This window comes from Oxyura jamaicensis, chromosome 4 (assembly GCF_011077185.1).
Source record: "Oxyura jamaicensis isolate SHBP4307 breed ruddy duck chromosome 4, BPBGC_Ojam_1.0, whole genome shotgun sequence".
Taxonomy (NCBI): Eukaryota; Metazoa; Chordata; class Aves; order Anseriformes; family Anatidae; genus Oxyura; species Oxyura jamaicensis.
The window spans coordinates 9,381,558-9,400,215 of record NC_048896.1 but is presented as its reverse complement, the minus strand read 5'-3'; the positions used below and the strand labels follow the sequence as shown (position 1 = coordinate 9,400,215).

The 18,658-nt window shown below is 38.9% G+C and overlaps 1 protein-coding gene across 7 annotated transcripts in view; it reads left to right on the top strand.

The window, feature by feature from the left end:
* The window catches only part of HTR2C (5-hydroxytryptamine receptor 2C), a 228,745-nt gene that overhangs the window by 87,743 nt on the left and 122,344 nt on the right, over nt 1-18,658 (top strand). The window contains exon 1 of one of the 7 annotated variants that reach the window (XM_035325241.1): nt 14,754-14,974. The exons of the other annotated variants lie outside the window; for them this stretch is intronic. The gene's annotated coding sequence lies outside the window, so the exon portion shown is untranslated. Of the gene's footprint in view, nt 1-14,753; nt 14,975-18,658 lie in introns of those variants that run through there. 7 annotated transcript variants of the gene reach the window in all.

Below are 18,658 nucleotides of genomic sequence, written 5' to 3'. Positions count from 1 at the left end.
CGTCAGGGATGTTTTCAATTAAATTTCAAATTTTAATAGGTGGATGTTTCTGAGAAATCTTCTTCATATTGATACAATTCTGAACTGGAAGAGACAAAAAGTGTATTTTAGTGGAAATGCTTACAAAAATACTGCTCTGTGTCTGGACCAGATCTCTGTAGCAGTTGCTAGGAGCCAAAAATGAGTGTGGCACTTCAGAATCTGACTTGATGTGTGGGAACTAATTTTTATTTAGAACGAAATAAGATCACATGGCTGCACAGATATTTTGTTTGCTTTCTTTTCCCCCCAGTTCTCCTTGCCAACTTGGGCTGAAATTAGAACAGGGCAAGTCACTAATTTGCTACAAGAAACTGTTTTTTAATAGTTTTGACTTAGCAACCTAGAATTAAAGTTCATGTGTGTCAGATGGCATCTAAATTACTGAGGATACACATATATATTTATCTATTTTCCTCCAGCAAAACAAAACTTTTAATTTTCAGGGCAGCCTTTTGCCTCCATTTGTGCATTTGCTATTTTTGCTGTTTGATGCTTTCCTGTGGTATCAGGCTTCTCCGTAAGCGGTACCTTCCTGCTTTCCACGTGAATGTAACCAGTTACAACACCTTTGCCCAAAAGCCTATTCAATAACTGCTCTGACTTCTAAGACTGCTATTACAGAATGAGCAAACAGTTTATTCCTTATCACTAGGTGTAGTATTAAACATTTGCACTGCCCTTGTGCATGGAAGAACAAGTCACTTCTATTATGAATGGTTTAATTACCCATGGCAATTGTTTTTCAGAGTTGCAAGAGTCTTTGTTATATTTCAGATTCTCTTGGAGAAGAGATGTTGCTTGACTGGAAAACCATAGTCTTTATGGGAATTTGTTATGAGAATCAATGCATGGGGGACGTTGTGATTTCCCCTTGATTTAGCATAGTTTTCCTTTATGCTATATGTTCTGTGTCTTTATGCAGAGAATTATATATCTTATGCAACTGTGGGAGAAGCAGTCTAATGAGAGAGGGTCTTTGCTTAGAAATAAGGCTGGGAAAAGACTAGGATTGTTTTAGAGGTTGTTTAGAGGTGAGGAAGATGAAACCTTGACCTTCAGGAAGGTGATCGACTGAACTAACTCAGCTTTGGTGGTGAAGAGAGAAGCTAAGAAAATGCTGAGAAGTGCTCATACAAGGTGTACCTTGCCACCCCTGCAAGAAAATGGGCAGTAACAGCAGAGCCAGCCCCCTTGTCTGTGGTTTCATAGCTCAGTTAACTTGACAGAGATCAAACCCTGCCCTATTTGTTCAGGAATGAGAAGAAAAGCAATTCAAACATTGCTGCTACCAGCAAAAATGATTTATGGGAAGATCATTTTCCAACCATCTATGCTTGTTCCAGTCTATTCTAATGGCATCCTGCCCAATGGTAAGTCAGCTGGATCGTGTCACAAGGGCACAAGTACCAAGCAGCAATGTGCTTAGACAAGATGGCTGTATCATCCAAGAGGTACCATCTCCATGGTAATCCATCCTTGGGGCAGGCAGGGAGCCACTTGCCTTTCCTTATGCTTCTGAGTTCCCTGTAATGCTTCTTGAATGCCTCTGAAATGAAGATAAAAGTGCGAATGTCACAGAGCCTTGTGGTTGCCAAGAAGAAAATTCAGATGTTGCAGGCACAGGGGGGAATTGTGAATGCAGGAAGAAATCAGGAAATTTTTGGCTGACTTGCCTGGAGAATTAGGACACCAATAAAATATGCTGGTGACTGTGAACAGCCAGTGTGTTCACAGCAGTGGCACGTGTCGCTGCAGCCATTGTGCAGGATGAACACTTGGTGCTGCTGCCCCTTGGCTGGGAGGTTTGACACTTTCGTAACTATCTGGTAAAAGCCCATTGAAATATGCATGAAAATGTCAATGGAGGGTGCACAGCCAGTTGAGAGGTGTTAGTTGGAAGGGTTGATTGTCTCCACGTATTTAGCAAACAGATTCTTGCAACATTACCTCATTTAATTCAGTGGGTAACTAAGTAATGTAGTTCTGCTGTTTCAGTGAGCAATGGATTTCAAAGTTCGTTATTTTGATGAGAACAACAGATCTTGTTGTTCCTGTTGCGTGCAAAATCAGGGGTAGAACTGGAAATTTGACAATATTTCTGGTGCCCAGTCCAGCATCTCTGACTGCCACATAAGCACCTATGGACACTGAAGCAGAGCTGAACTGTCAGCACGTGTGTGTTTGAATGACAGTATCAAGCAGATAGGAACAACTTACAGAACTGTTTGAGAAGGCTTTACTGCTTTTTAAAGAGTTAGAAATTGAACTTGCTATAGACTTTGAGGTTATTTAAGGGGCTGAATTTTTCTTTTTAGAAGTATTAACATAATTAGTTTATTTACCTAAGTAGTAAATAGAAAGGTAGAAAATGAAGCATCATCAAAATATTTAAGGTTTTTCTCACAACCATGTGAGAGGAATTTTCCAGGATTACAAAATCTTTGTGTGATAGTGCTTTTGCTTTTCCTTCAAGAATAATTTCTAGCTGTTGACCTTTGTTTTCTAGCTCCTTTGTGCTCTGCTTAAGGGTTTGTATTTGTGGTTTTCTCAAATCTGTGCTGTAAACATCAGGGCACCAGAGGTGATTTCCAGGACTGCAGCATTGTAGCTGGGATCCCACTGGAATTACCCCAGGGCTGCTTATCCCAGCCTACTGCAGGAGTGAGTGCTGGGGCTGCGTTCATTGAAATAGTCTCAAATTATAACTTTTTGGCAATGGATCCAGTGTAGCTGGCAGAATTGCAAGTGCAGTACAGTAAATTCATATCCAAGAGCCCATTAATATTCATTCTTTCTTCTGTACTAAACAAAGCAAAGGAACACAGCTTCCCATTGCAGTAAGTAAAAACATGGTTGGTTGATTCAGACACTACAGGGCCTCCTGAAGCTGTATTACTGAACAAATATACTGTATTGGAGGATAGCATTTGACTTTTTTAATCAAAGATAGAAATTTATTTTTCAAAATTTTGAGATAGATGCACATGCAAGTAAATATTTGGATGCACAAGTAAAGTACTTGGATGCTTATCAGTAAGATGATAAGCCTAGCTAGAATATTAGTAGTTAAATGTTGAAGTTAACAATAGCAGTAAAAGTTAAATAATCTAATAAATTATAGTAGTTAAATAATAAAGTTAAATAATAAAGTGATTCAGCACTGTTTTAGCACCATGTGTGTAAAGCTGAGTAAAGTGTATTTTGCCCAGGTAGAATTTGGATAAACTCGGGGTTGTGTGCATTTTGTTTCACTGTATCACTGAGTCTACTAAGAGCAAGAGGAAATGCCCAAAATGAAGTATTTCAGGCATGCTCAAGTATTCTGTTTGGACTGAAATCCTTTATAAAGCTTCCAGTTCTGCAGAGACTTACATGGGTGAGAACTGTATAAGCTTGCAGCTTTTGTAGCTCTAATCTTGTTAGTTAAAAGGTGGCATGCTGATAGTTTCATTTCACAGTTGATTTTTTTTAATTATCTCTGAAGATGGATTTTAGCTCCTCAATTTTGGCCATCAGGTAGCATAACCTACAACACAGTACACAGAAACAGAAACTTCAAATTGAATGTGCTTCAGATCATCTTTTAGACCTTAAGCTATATTTATCAGCACAAGAAAGTTTTAACTTGACCTAAGCAAAAAAGAATGAATCAATAAATTCACTGAGGGTTTACAATGTAGCATTGATATCAAATTCAATTTATTAATAGCAAATAATGTTTCCTATACTGCTGCCTCTGGGGTTATATAACAGCTCAATGGTTAAGCACAACTTGGTTTAAATGGTTTGCATTTTTGCTCCATTGTAGATCAAGGATTATGTTGAACTTGATATCTAATTTAAACAACTGAGACTTTTATGGATGTTTTTATGTACACACGGACATGTATATATTTAAACATGAGATATATTTTAATGCACATATACAAGTATGCATATGTACATGCACATATATAGCCAGTATTCCCTTAAAATATCAGTAGAAAATGCCTAAAGCGAAGACCAAGTCTCCTGGATATTTAGGACTTCACTCACTCTCTCTCAGGTTCCCCCTGACCTGAAGCCAAAAACCTTCCATTTGCAAGCTAACCCTTAATATTGGCTACATGATCTGCAATTTGCCTTTTAGGCTTTTTTAGGCCAATTAGGCTCTTGTGTGGTGGTGGTGGTTGTTGTTTTTAAACCTCTGAGGACTAGACTGTCTTGCAACATTGAGACTTTTCTGCTGTCATTTGTGCTTTCCTTGAAAAAGGACAAATTTATGTTCCTTTCTCCTTACCAAATTCATATCCTGCCAGCTTGGTCATTCTGGAAAAATACCTCTTTACCCTGAAGCGGCTGTCCTAGAGAGCCCTGTGGCACAAGCCCCTTCTAATGGGTGGACCATTAGCAGCTGGATAGGCTTATAATTTCAAAAACAACCTTCACACAGAAATTTGTGTTTAAAAAGCAGGTATGAAGAACAAGCAGGTGCAGAGACTTCTCTGCTCTGGTTTTCTGAAGATCTGGGTATTTGTGAAAAAGAGATGAGGAGCAGATAAGCTGATAGACTGGGAAGCATTGTGGAAATTTCAGATGAGGGCCATCTCTTGTATTTTCACTTCAGTTCTTGGATGCTTGTCCTGGCTAACACTATGGAATAAAATGAAGGTTGGAGAACTGAAAGCAAAACAATGCAGAAGACAGTTATAAGATGGCACTGGCTGATGGTCCCTAAGACACAAGGCAAGAGCTGATCCAGAGGGGATGATAACAGTCCCTTAGGCCAGCTCATGTTTGCAGAGTCTGGAAAGGGTGGGGTGCAAAGTGAGTTTGCAGCCAGATAGAAGTAGGTATTCCATGCTCTTGAGATTTACTTGATTTTGTGCTCAATAAATGTAATATGTTTGTGTTCTGGCTGGGAAGCTCTATCTCTGTACATCTTCCATTATCAGAAATAATAGAGAGAAGTATGTTTTTTGGTGGAAAGTTGTGTAGGAATTTGCCACCACATTTCTGTATGCTCTTTGAATGAAGTTTTCAGGTGGTTCAGTAAATGGTATTTCCATGTCATATATTAGTTTAGAAGAGACAGATATTCTAGTGTCTGCTATGTATTCTGTTTAATGTTTCATATCTGTGCGATGTATAGAATGTTTAGGGTTAAATATAGGGTTCATATTGTTGGAACAAATGAGTCATTCAGAGATGGTGAGAAGCTTTAGGAAAACATTCTCCATATGCTTTGCTGGCTGACCCTAATATGCAGAATATTCAATCATACAGCTTTTACATACAGTTTGGTTTTGAACCTCAGGATTGAAAGCTGTGCCACTTTCTAAGCTGATTCAGTGAACTTAGTGGTACTGGGCAGGTACTTGGCCTCTCAGGAGGCAACGGCTCTGCATGGTTGTTCTGGTGCATCTTTACCTCTTGCTCTCTGTCCTTCACTGAGTTTCAGAAAGAGTAAATTTATTTAAAGACTGAACTGGGGGATGCAAATCCTTAGCTAAAACTGAAGGAAGAAATGCTATCCTTTTCCTTCAGGATGTGAGGAAGGCAATTTTATTTTAGATACTGAATGCAATCAGGTGAGATGGAGGCAAGGTAAGAAGAAATATGTTGCACTTTGAAACTTTCAGGCTTACTGTGTAGCACAAAACTTCACACTGCTGCACACCTGGATGTAAGTTCACTTCTTCCTCTTAAAAAATCTTCAAGAGCTTCAGAAATAATCATTTCAAAGAGATGTAGTTAGCAAAGACAAACTAAGCAAAGTGCTGTGTTCCTCCTCACAGCTGTCTGTAAGGTTCTGAAAGATTTCTAAGGAGGAACTGTTGCAGAGTAGCAGTATTTGGTTGATAAACTGGCTGAACTCTGCAGTCGTGAGATCTGCAATCCATCAGACCTGAGACAACACATTCATCAGTCTAGACATTTTTTTTCTAACAACGTGGGAATTGCAGCAACTGCTTCATGTAAGAACTTAAAACACCCTTTAAATCATTCCCGAGGTGTCCTAGTAAAGCTAGGTTTATTTTCCTTCTCTTCCTGGGTTATTGATCCTTTGAGCCTCCCTACAGGCTGACCCTAAGCACTCAGCAGGATAAAAGACATATATATGAAAAAGCTGTACCAAGAGGTGGTGCGTGTCACTCCAGAACAACTGGGTCAGGGTGCGATTGCTGCAAATGGCTAGCACCCATGTTTTATTGCAGAACCTTCTAATCCTGGATTTTATGAAATTTTTAAAAATAGAGGTTAAATGGATTAGGCTGAGTACAGGGATGTAAGAGGAGACCACCAAACACACAGTGGGAGCAAGGTCATATTTGCAAACTGTTGTTAGGGATTCTTTTGCTTTGTTTTTGCCAAATTCTGGGACTCTGAGCTTTAGGAATATCTTCAAAGAACACCCATGCAACTTTAGAGATGTTACTTGTAGACTACTTTGGAAGAAAAGCTGAACTAAAAAATCTGCAGTGAAATAACTTTTCTTTGCTATTCTCCCGTCTGGTCTTTGCTATGTATGTTCTTTTTTTCCCCTCTTAATGTCTTGGTCAGCTGCAGGGCTTGTACCTGAGCAGCCAATGAACTAAATACACAGAAGCTGGATCTTCTGGGTATATACAGAGAGGATTTTCACCTTACACCCTATAGGTCGGACTGTCCAAACTCATGAATAGCATGGCTGTTGCATTCTCTTATCTATTTTTACAGAAATGCTATTTTACATCTGTAACTTCTCATTGGTGTAATGTATGCTTAAGTCAGAGGGCTGAGAACCACTTCTTCTCTATCTTACGTACTGCCAAGCTTGGTACAATGAGTCAGTAAATAATATTTTCTCCCATTAGGTAAATGAGCTTTTGAGGAATTGTGATTCTACTGAGACTGGTGGGAAAATAATGGGTTGCATAAATAACCGAGGAAAGTGTAATGATTTTAAGATGGCCAGTAATAAGGAGAAATAAAGTAAACATCAGCACTATGTTGTGGTTATGATAGGCGATTATCTGAGTAAACAAGTAATTTACTAGAACTGGAATCCAGAACAATGTGATAAATCTGGAGAAGCCTGCCTTTTGTTGATCGTCCTTGCAAATGATGAAAGCTGAAGCATGTACTCTGCTATTTCTGATAGCTGGTCTGATGACAGAGGTGGTTAGCTAATGCCTTACTGTGTTATCCAAATGATTTTGATTATTGATACCACTTGCTGTTATTTTGTCTCCTCTCCATTTTTGAGGAGTAATTCTTTTACACTTAGTTTTCAAGAATCTGTTAGTTTCTGGAATAGGTTGGGAAAGCTGCACTTGCAGTTTGGTAATGCTTTGATAGGCTCATAATCTGTTAATCAGCATTCTGACCAAGTGAACAATGCACGTTTTTAAGTTTTCTTGAGCCACTGGGAATTATCCTAGATTATTTTAAGATCTGTTGTGTGCGTTTCCTTCTTCCTGGGTCTAACACTTAAAATAATTTATTTTCCTTTAATTCTTACCTTCACGAAATTGCGTTCTGTTCTGTGATTTATCTTGGAAGGTGTCTTGGCTTTGTTTTTAATTTACATATTGTTTATAATTCAAAGACATTTTGCATCTTGGGATACTTCAAGTTATCTCTGAAAATGCAGGGTTTCTCCCAGTTTCTGAAGTGACATTTCAAACTGCACAGCAGATAATAACTACTGCATATCGAATGTTTTCATGCACAGTGTGTTTCCCAAAACAGGACGTTATAACTGACTAAATGGCAAGCCTTAGAAATTCCTCAGTTGCTTCTAAGTAATTTTAAGTACCAGTAAGATTTATGGAACTATCAACTTATTTTTACATCTGAGTGTTTAAGAAACTACCCTCTTGTGTCTTATAGGACCTTGCCCCAGTTACAAAAATGGGAACATATTCAAAGTAGGGTTATTGTATTCAATCCTGAGTCACACTTTTATAAGATAAAAGTTTTGAGTTCAAATTTATTGTGCTCTCCTGGCAGCAGTGGCAGCTTTTGGGGCACTACCTACATTTTAGGGGAGGGAATGGCCTAAAGTTGCACCAGGGGAGGTTCAGGTTGGAAATTAGGAGAAATTTCTTCTCAGAGCAGTCAGGCATTGGAATGAGTTGCCCAGGGAGGTGGTGGAGTCACTGTCCCTGGGGGTGTTTAAAGAAAAATTGGACATGGTGCTTAGGGACATGGTTTAATGGGTGATAAGTGTGGTAGAGGGACAGTTGGACCAGGTGATCTTGGAGGTTTTTTTCAGCCTTTAGGGTTCTGTGATTTTGTTTTTCTCTTATTCCTCTTTTGAATCAGGGCAATTAAATGCAAAATCATGTCTAAATTCCCTGGGAGAAAGTCTGATCACTTGCTAGGGAGTCTGTGAGCATCACCATAACTAACACTGGCAGTGGTCTCCTCTGGCTTCAGTACCCATGAAATGCTTCCACACGTTCAGCTTCATGAAAAAAGAGGGTGTCTTGTTTACTCATAGGATGATTTGAAGGGAGTTCCAGTAACTTGTCATCTCTTTTTTTTTTTTCTGATGCTGATATTTTCCTTGATGATCTCAAAGAGTGAACAAACAGTACTGTATCAAAAGTGGCAGATTATAGCAAATTAGATCCCTTTCTAAATGCCAAGGAAGAAAATCAAAAGTATCTAGAGATTTTCCAAGTGCAGCCAAAAAACTACTTTGAGATTCATTCTGTGAAAGGACAAGCTAATGAATTTAGGGTTTGCAATCCAAGATAAATAAATCAAACCTGAGAGGGGGTGGCTAGTAAAGCTCTGGGAGATGTAGGGGTAATAAAGGTCAAACAAATAGACATGACTGTGTAATATGATGAGGCTGCAGAAATGACAACTATAATAAAATGTCAGTGCTGAATCCTGGAAGATAGAAACAACAAAACTCTGCTCTTTGTGATAGCAGGAGGAGCCCTGGAACAGCAATTTCATTTTGGGGAGCAACACTAGAAAAGTGTTAGGGAAAAGATGGGAGTTGGAGAGGAGTTGTGATGTCTCTAGGACAAAGATATTTCTGTGGGAGTTAGATGTGTGTGCATGAGCTGATGATGGGAGAACTAAGGGTGTTGCCTTAAATACCAAGGAGAGAGAGAAGAAAGGTTAGGGGTAAAAGAAGGAAAAACTACATGGTGTAAATGCCAACAAAATGAAGATGCCGGACACAAGGCATGGTAACTTTTGGAAATCTCTTCAGAAGGTGTGATGACAGAACTTCCACTCCAGAGCTCAGCTCTGGAAAGCATGATGTGTGCTAAGATTTGATTGTAATCTGGGAGAGGTACTGACTGGATGCCTTACAGGTTTCCAGTAGCAGCCAGTAGATCACCTAAAGTCAAGTGTGAGTACTGTGGCAATGCAATATAATTTGCTGTTACCATAGATACATGTGAACATACATAAATATTAAAGTGGTATGGTTTACTGTTCTGTGGAAAGCTGCTGTGGCTTGATTTTCTCCCATACAAACAGATTAGAATATTTTAAAAATATTATAACAACTTGTTATCAGTATAGCCTATCACTACAATCATCTCATGAAATGAAGGCTCATAGCTGAAGTAAAAATCCCAGAAGAGAAAGAGGGTCTCCATGTACGAAAACTAAAAATCAGATTTGCCATACACAAGCAAGCAAACATTTGCCAAGGTATGCAGGCTTGTGTTCATGAAATTACCCTTATTTTACCTCCTGACAGACAAATTCCTTTCTCTGAGCCATCATTTTCTTGATGATGTGGACTTTTTTGTAAGTTGCTTTGAAATTAGCTAATGAAAGATGGTAGACGAGAGATGATGATCTCTGTCAGAAAATGTGTGTTTTAGCCTTCAGTAGGTGGGAGGTGTGAAGGAAGGTTTTATTGTACTGCTATGGATATGTTCAGGATATGTGAAGCATGATCTTTTATTATTGAAACGGGTATAATAGGAATTGTTTTGATTGCACTCATTTCTATGTAGCTACAGAAACATTGTTATAGGGTTAAGAAAGGGAAATGAAAATTATGTTTTGCTATGGTGAAGGATGCAGAGGGAAGAGGTGGGTGGCAGGAACAGGTAAAATAAATAAAAGTTCTTGTTTTAAAAGAGATGTGCATTTACCCAGACTGGTGAGCCTGAGTGAATTTCACGAGCAATGTGACAAACAGACAAACCCTTTCTGGTGGAAATGAACTTGGGGGAAGATCAGACCCTGGGGTTCTATCTTCCTGGGATCTTTTGAAAGTTACCTCAAAAAGGACGCGTATGCTCTGTGAAGCTTTCCTTACTTTACCATATTTTGGGAATTTTGCCTTGACTGGTTCTTCTGCTAATGTGACATTGGCCAAGACCCAGGAAATTATTTCTCTTTACGTTCTCCTAAGATCTTCTATTATAATGGGATGGTGAGCAGCTTGGGACAGGTAATATTATGGACAATGAAATGGTTTTGCCCAACCTAAAGGAAAACATATGGAAAGCAAAACACAGTTGTAAAGAATGTTGAGTGGTTTGAAGGCAGCAAACTCCCTGTAAATCAGGGGGGCTACAGTACTCTCTCCGTAATATCTAGTGTCTGTAGTTTGTGAGTTTCTTCTAAATTTTTGAACACTTCAGAATCAAGCATGCTGCTGTGAATTCATGAAATTGCCTGATTTACTGTTACAGATAAAATGCATATGCCAGTTCAGAGAGAGGGAGGAAAAAAAAAAAAAGCCTTCCTTATGTAAATATTATTCCTCTCTTTTCATAAAAAGCAATCTGCTCACAAGTGCTTCCCTCTAGGGCAGAGAAGCTGTCGGCCTTCAGGACAGAAAAAATATTTTTGTTATCATTCAACCCAGGATGCTGAGCTCTGTAAATTTATTGTCTTGGTGTATAACACTGAGATTACTTTATAATTTAATAGCATAATGTATGATTTTTACTGTTTGGAAGTCAGAAATTTCAGAACTGTCTTCAAGGTTATGTAGCTTTTTCTTGGAGTAATCTAAATTACCAATTTGCCAGTTGCTCATTTGTGGCTGGAACACCAGCACTTTTGGGAAGGCAGCATTTATTGTACTTGGCCACAGGTTGGTCAGCTGTATGTGTTTGCTATGGAACTTGAAGTATTTCTAATACTGGCTATGATATGGTTTGGAACAAGATGACATAGTGTTGCCTTTCCTGCCTACATGCCAACTTCAGAGGGCGGGAGATGTGATGGTGAGCTCTAGGCCTGCAGGTGTGTTTAACCCTTTGCAGACTTTGCTGTGGTACTGCTGCATGAGCAGAAGCAATATGCTGGCCAGAAAGCCACTGCGAAGCAGCAGCATAATCCATTCTGGCAGAAGGAGGCTTACTACAGAGATCTAAATGCAGGTTATTTGTATACTTGTATTACTCCAAACCTTACACTCAGAGCTGTTTTAGCCTGGGGATAGGTAGATTTCAGAGGAAAAATCAGCCTGTGAATCTACCTGCAGTCTGTGACAGAAATCACACTGACTTGAACTGAAAGCAGTTTTATGGAGTCAATAAAAAGATTTCACAGGGAGACCTCTTTTCTTCCAGATGACTTGTGGGCTGGTTCAGGGTGGGCCTTGCCTAGTGCAAATCTTGAAGCGAGTACATCTTGTATTGAAGATTGAGTAAGCGTTTACAGCAGTGTTTCCCATATCACTGCTGAGCTCGGTGCTTGCTCACTGGGGCAGCTGCCCTGGATGATGTGGTTCAGGCAGTATGAAAATCCCTATTGAAACTTCTGAGCTTATTGTAAACACGCAAGATAGCCATGATTTGATTAGTGTGTTTTCTACAGAAGGCAGTCTTTTATTTACTGGATTGTAAGGAGGGGAATCATCCAGCTCTCCTGAGACGGTGACTAAGAGTTGACTTAGGGGTTGAAGCATGAAGCCTTGAATGAAGTTGTCATTCCACTTGAGTGTCAAAATGAATAATAAGAATGAATGTATGTGGAAAGAAAGAAAGCAAAGCAGGCTGAGATTTAGACACTTGACACTGCACGTGTTCAGGGACTGTCTCATAAGGTTCCTATTACTTCTCATGCTGCTGCCTGGCTGCCTGGAGCCTCTAATTTTACAGGGTGGGTGGGAAAAGGTGTGTGATTTAGACACTGAAAAACATTTTTGAAATCTAAAACTACACATTTTGATATTGCTTGTAATCTTGGTAGCTTGCCTTCTTCTTTGAGTATGCTTTTGAGAAAAGTTAGCCCTTTCTTTTCCATAACCATAGCAACAAGTCATTACTATCACTTTTCAAGCTCTTTGCTGTAGTCTCTGTTTTGGTCCAGAAGAGGGACCTAAGCTAGCCCTGAAATGACCTTTCTGTCAGTCAGACCATTGGGTGTTACCTCTGATAATACATCTCTTTGCTTTCCTTAGGTCACTGCCTTTTATTTCTTTTATGTCCTTAGAGGCTGCTGCTCATAAATGGTATCTATGTATTATTATTCTTTCTTTCAAGGCATATACTCTGAAAGCCCTGCTGTTATTTTATTAGGTACAAACCAAAACCTTCACCTTCTTCCGAGCTAACAAGGAAGCTAATTTTTCTCTTATGGCACTTTAAGGTATTGGAAGATTTTTATTTTTTTTTCATCTGCCATTGATATTTATACAATAATATTTACTTGGTAACATCATCATAAGTATGTGGCTGTTTTGTTTTGTTAGGTAGCCACAGGGCCAGCACACAGTGCCAGGGAAGCTCATTGTGTGTAGCACCTTACCTGGCATTTACTGCTGCACGGACAGAAGAGCCTCAGTGTAAATGGTGGATGTATCACACAAGGCAGCACCTGCATGGGTCAGCCCTTGTCGAGCAATTCTAGGTTTGACATTTCTGGGGGAAAAAAAAGGGGGGCTACCCTTGCTTATGGTCACACACAGTTAAGCTGTTCCTTTGGTCATTGTGCTGAGGATGGCAGAGAAGCTTGTAAGACCGGAATGGACATTTTACCTTCTCCGTCCCTAAAAGGATGCTCCCGTTGCTGGTACTTACATGATCTCTGTACTGCTGCCAGTAAACTGCGAGGCATGCAGGAATGTTTTAGGAGCATTAGACTGGTGTTTATGAGCACACACACATCTTCAGTGTGAACCCCCTAAGCACAGGGCAGGTAACAAATTTCTCTTAGCCTTTATTTCAGTCACCTGATTGCTGGAGAATATATAACTTGACAGAGAAAATTCATTCAGTTTCCATGAAGACAAATGTTTTACAAAAATTGGATTTTATTACAGGACAAAGCCACTTCTCAGAGCATGACTTATTTGTATAATCTTACTCTTTGCAAGCTGTAAACAGTGCATGTTCCCTGGCATTTCCATTATTTTCTGATTTCTTCTCAAAGTCTCCAGATCTCTTTCTCAGGGCTCCCCTTGAGAAGTTCAGGTGTTTGCTACCCTTCTGTCATTGTTGGTATCCTGGTGTGACAAAGCTCAGACCTCTACTTTCTTCTTTGGAATGGCAAGGCTGGTTTGTTTTCCTCTAAGTGGCTTCTTCAGATTTTGGCTAGCAGTGAATAAATCCTGGTGTCTCTAGCTGAGAGCATACAGAGGAGAAAGGAGTCTGAGGCCTTGTGGCTCCAAGCCCAGGAATCTGCTGGAATAATAAATCTGATTTATGTATGTGTAAAATAAATAAATGCTGAAATGTTCACTCATATTGTTTATTTAGCTATTCTGCCACACACTGCAATTTTAGGCTTTTTAATTAAAAAAAAATATTGCTAATGTTTTGTAAAAGTAAGCCTGAAGATGAAAAAGAATGTTTGCTTTACGTTAATTTTTAAAGCAAAATAAATTCAATGCCCATGCTAAACTGAAGATGGCCAAAGAATAAAACAAAATCCATTAGTAATTAAACTGTGAAGTACAATCTATTTTAACTGTCACCATTTTGACAAGCTAAAGGGGAGCTCATTTAAGGGAAATGTCATCTTCATGGCTGAATTTTGATTAGCTTCCAGCTTGTGTGAAATGTTGAAAGTTGCTTTCTCCTCCTTCTCCTGATTTGGTATTAAACCTTCTCTATCAAAGGCCTTGGGATATGTGCGACTCCATTCCTGATGACATTTTGGACGACAGTTTTGTAATTAATTTTCCCAGGGTTATGTCATTTCTTCAACCATTTCATTTTTGCATCTCACTTAACACCATTTGATTTCCACTTTTCTCTTTATCAATTCTGTTGGGAAGTAGATGACATATCAAGGATTTTGCAGAAGGTGAAGTGAAAAAGGTAAATTGAAACACAAGTCAGTGAAGCAACAAATCAGTCAACTGCATTGCTCGGAGTTAAGCATGGGGACTGCCATCCTCCAGCCATCGTAAATCCACAAACTCCAGTGCTGAGGTCCAGGTAAGATAATCACCCCTTGCCAATCCACTAGCAGGGATACTCAGACTATGAGGCAAAGCTCATTCTAGACTCCTAGTAATCTGTGGAAGTACAGGCAGTTTCCTTTGTTGTTCATGGTCTGAATCAGCCTTGATTTAGAGATGCTGAGAGGTGGCCTGCTCCTCACCACTGCCCATAGATAAGGCTGAGGGTGATGAGTTACCTCTGCTCAATGCGTAAATGAGTTTACTGTGGTGTCTGGATAGTGACTCATAGCTGCAGAGAAGGAAAGAGCATTTCCATTTAGTGCTCTCCCAAAACTGTAAATCACATGCTTCAGTCGAAGGAAAAATATGTCCAGAAAGATGCAGGACTGGTGTCAGATCACTCTTCTTGCTGGGCTTCATATACTTTATGGGGTCAAGATTTTGAAGAAAATGAACTTCTAGGCCCTCTTGCAATTTAGAGAAGTGTAGAAAAAAAATGAGAAGAGATTTAAGAACTATGTAGCCCTCAGAGCAGCTACCTTTCTCTTACCTGCTTTTCTTGCAGGCTTCAGAACTGTCTGCTAGGCTTAGGAGCTTATAATTTATTTCAGCCGGAAGGTAAGTAATTATATTTGTTGATGTGCCACTTTTTACCTTGCCTTGTTCTAAGATACTGAGTTGGCAGATTGAGGGCCTTTTCTGTAATTTATGTTCATCAACAAGTCTCTCATCCATTTCTCTATTTTCTCTCTGGCTTTTGAAACTCTGAGCATGCATTGCACCCTCTGCTGAGCAATGAGGGAGCCTAAATCAGTGCAGCACAGGGAGTGGTACTTCCATGAGAGGCTGCCTAATTGTTTTGCAAACCCTTGGCCTCTGCTGCACCCACCCAGTGTGCTTGGAGAGCAGCTAGATAAAAGTCGAGCCACTTCAGAGAAGGGGGCTACTTCCACTGAAATTTCAGTGCAGTGGTGTTTTTTTATGTGTGTTTTGTTTGTTTTCTGAAGGTGACAAAACAAGCATCATGTATTAAGATTTAAAAAGGAGAGGATGACGTGAAAAAGAAGTTAGCACCTAATGACAGGTGCCTAATAGCCATGAATATCTGTGTATATGTCTTCCTTATTTTTCTAATCCTTGTTGAATGCTTTTTTCCTTTGCCTTATCCTTTGCTTTTGTTTTGTTCACGGCATATTTATGGATGTGATTTTGCTGTAGATGTATGGGTGGTGGTATCTGGGTATATTTTAAAATTGCCAAATATAGTCTTTGAAAGGCTCAAATGCATTACTCAATTCCAGGATGACTTGGTGTGAAAGCCAGGTGGTTGTGCACAATTTTCTTGCTTAAAAAGTATTATCTTTCCATAAATACTTGTAGCAACCTCACAGAATCCCACTTGCTGAAGTCCCTGAGATAAGAAGGGATCCTACTGCGTGTGCAAGCTCCTGCTGTCAATTTAAGTATCATGCCAGTGTGTTTTTTTGTTTGTTTGTTTGTTTGTTTTTGTTTTCTCTGAAATTGGCTGTAACTGCATGATAACTTTATCTAGTTTTGGAGTGATACAGGAAAAACAATTACATCTTTCTCCATTCCAGGAAAGTAGGAATGTCCCTTTTTTTTTTTTTTTTTTTTTTTTTTTTTTTTTAATAGTTCTTCCCCTTTCTTTGGGTTCTGTAGCAGCTGTTTTAGTGTGATTTTTGTACACAAACCAGCAATTGGAGCCTTGTATTCTCAGGTGAGAAGATCTTGCCAAGGCACAGTTGTTTCTCCTGGATATCTATGTGTTTGATGGTAGGTTTTTATTCTATTAAAACACATTCTTCTGGGAGGCAAATAAAATTGTCTTTCTCAGTTACTGAAGTTATATTTAAGAAGCCTACAGTTTGGAATGCCTTTTTATTTTTGTCTCTACTTGCATTCAGTTGAGTAATATATGCCTGTCTTTGACAACAGCTATGGCACATGAATATTTAGACTAGTGTGGAGGTTGAAGAAGGGAGAGAACTCTTAATAAATGTAGCCCTGTAAGTATGTGTGTGTGTGTGTGTATATATATATATATTTACATAAGTATATATATATATATATCTCGTAGAATGCTTTGGGTTTGGAAAGGATCTTAAAGATCATCTAGTTCCAACTCCCCTGCCATGGGCAGGGACACCTTCCATTAGACCAGGCTGCCCAAGGCCCCATCCAGCCTGGCCTTGAGCACCTCTAGGGCTGGGGCATCATCAACTTCTCTGGACAACCTGTTCCAGCACATCACCACTGTCATGACAAAGAATTTCTTCCTAATATCTAATCTAAATCTACCCTTTTTAATTTTTAAACATATATGTTCTATACACACACGTATATGTGTGCATATATATGTATATTCTTGTGTGATATCAGAGTTGCCCTTCCAAATCAGTATTGTAAACTTCAGTGAGGGGAAAGGTACAGTAATGTAAGATAATTCACTACAAATTAGGGAAATGTCTATAAAGATCTATATTGTAATATGAAAGATTTAAAGCTTCATGGAAAAGCTCATGTACATTAAAATTGGCTGTAAACTCAGCACGCTTACACAGTGGGGAATCTTGCCACTGGCAGCCTTACTGACTACTCAGCATGGGGCTCCTGTAAGCAGGGTCTTGATTGACTAGAGTGAAAAACTTTTGTTTTTTACTCCCATTGGCAACAGTATGAATGCTGTATAGATATAAAGGAACTGCTTCACTTCACCACTAAAAGCTTATAGTAGTGACTGCAAGAATTTTGATATTATCCTAAAGAGATGCAGTTTTGTGCTTCACGCTCTAGAATTCTGCAGACAAACAGAAGTTTCCAAAGTGTGGAGAGATGAGAAATATAGAATATGAGACTGGTGGGGACAGTCAGAAGTTTATTTAGACTAAAGAGAGCTCTTGTGACTTTACAATATTAAATAATAATAATTTAAAAATGATGAAGATTTTTGCATGAATTATCTAGACTACTGTGGGAAATAAAAGAAGTAAATAATGAATTTGACTTAAGAAATTATTTTAGCTGCAAAATCATATCCCCTCAGCTATGGGGGACTGTGAAGCACTAAAGCTGGCTTCTTGTTGAAGCTGTGAAATATGCTTCAGTGATTAATTCACTACAGCTTACAAACTGGTTACATGGTTTCTGGTAAAGGAAGAATTTGGTATGCTTCTTATCAGAGAATGTCCAAAATAAGAGAAATCAGAGTTCTGGGATTACAAAGACCTTGGCAAGGTCATACAAATCATAGAAATTATGTCAAGCATCTTACCTGAATCAAGAAGGAGGCAAGTTTGACAGAAACATAATAACCAGTGTTATCCAGTGTTTGGGGACCAATGCACAGCGTCATGTTTGTAATCTAAATGGGCTCATCAGCTGGGAGTGGAGGCAAGATCCCAGCTAAACATTTCGTATCCTAGAAGTAGACATCAGGTGTCTTAAGACTTTTGATGTATTTCCTTATTTGCTGAAGGAGATGGAGTTTGGAAAGTATTTAACGAGAGTGAAGCAGGTCTGGCAAGCTGTATAGGTAAGGGAATTTATGGAAAATGTGACTCAAGCTTAATCTCAAAGCACTTAAACATGTAATGTTGACACACTTCCATCCTCATAAAATATTCATTTCATTAACACGTTTTTTCATGCTTTTACTGCTGGCCTATTGGGAGTAAAAGGGAGTCTAAAATCAAAGCTGGTGGTGATATGTTTCCCACCACGCCCTTTCATAATGTTCAGGTTAATTCTTCAGCCATATATATGCTGCCCCAGATGGTGGGTAGTTTCAGCGGAGCTGAGATAGACATGATTCTGGTTTACCATACATTGTCCCTTGGAGATCTTTTCCAAACCTGAAAGTAAATTAAATAACAGGCAAGGTCTATTTTAAAGAAAGGACATTTAAGTTTTTATTTCATCTGGAATACCCCTTTCAAGCTGACTTTCTCCTGCTAGGCTTGTTTTATATTTGATTAGTTCTAGGAGATGGATTTTGACATTTAAAGTATGTGTAATAGAAAGAGAATAATGACATAGCAGGGATTACAGAAAAATATTTGCCCTTGAAAATGGTAATGCATTGTTAAATACAGGTTGCATCATATCTAAGTATAATAAAATAAAAATTGAAATGTGAATGATTGTGTTGGGAATGAATAGTCTCTGAGAGCAATAGAGGAAGACAGAAGAGAGGACCTTGGCGATTCTAGCAAAATGCAGAACATCACTGCTGAAAATGGATTTTGTAGTATGATTTTATTGTATTTCCTAACCTGATATTTT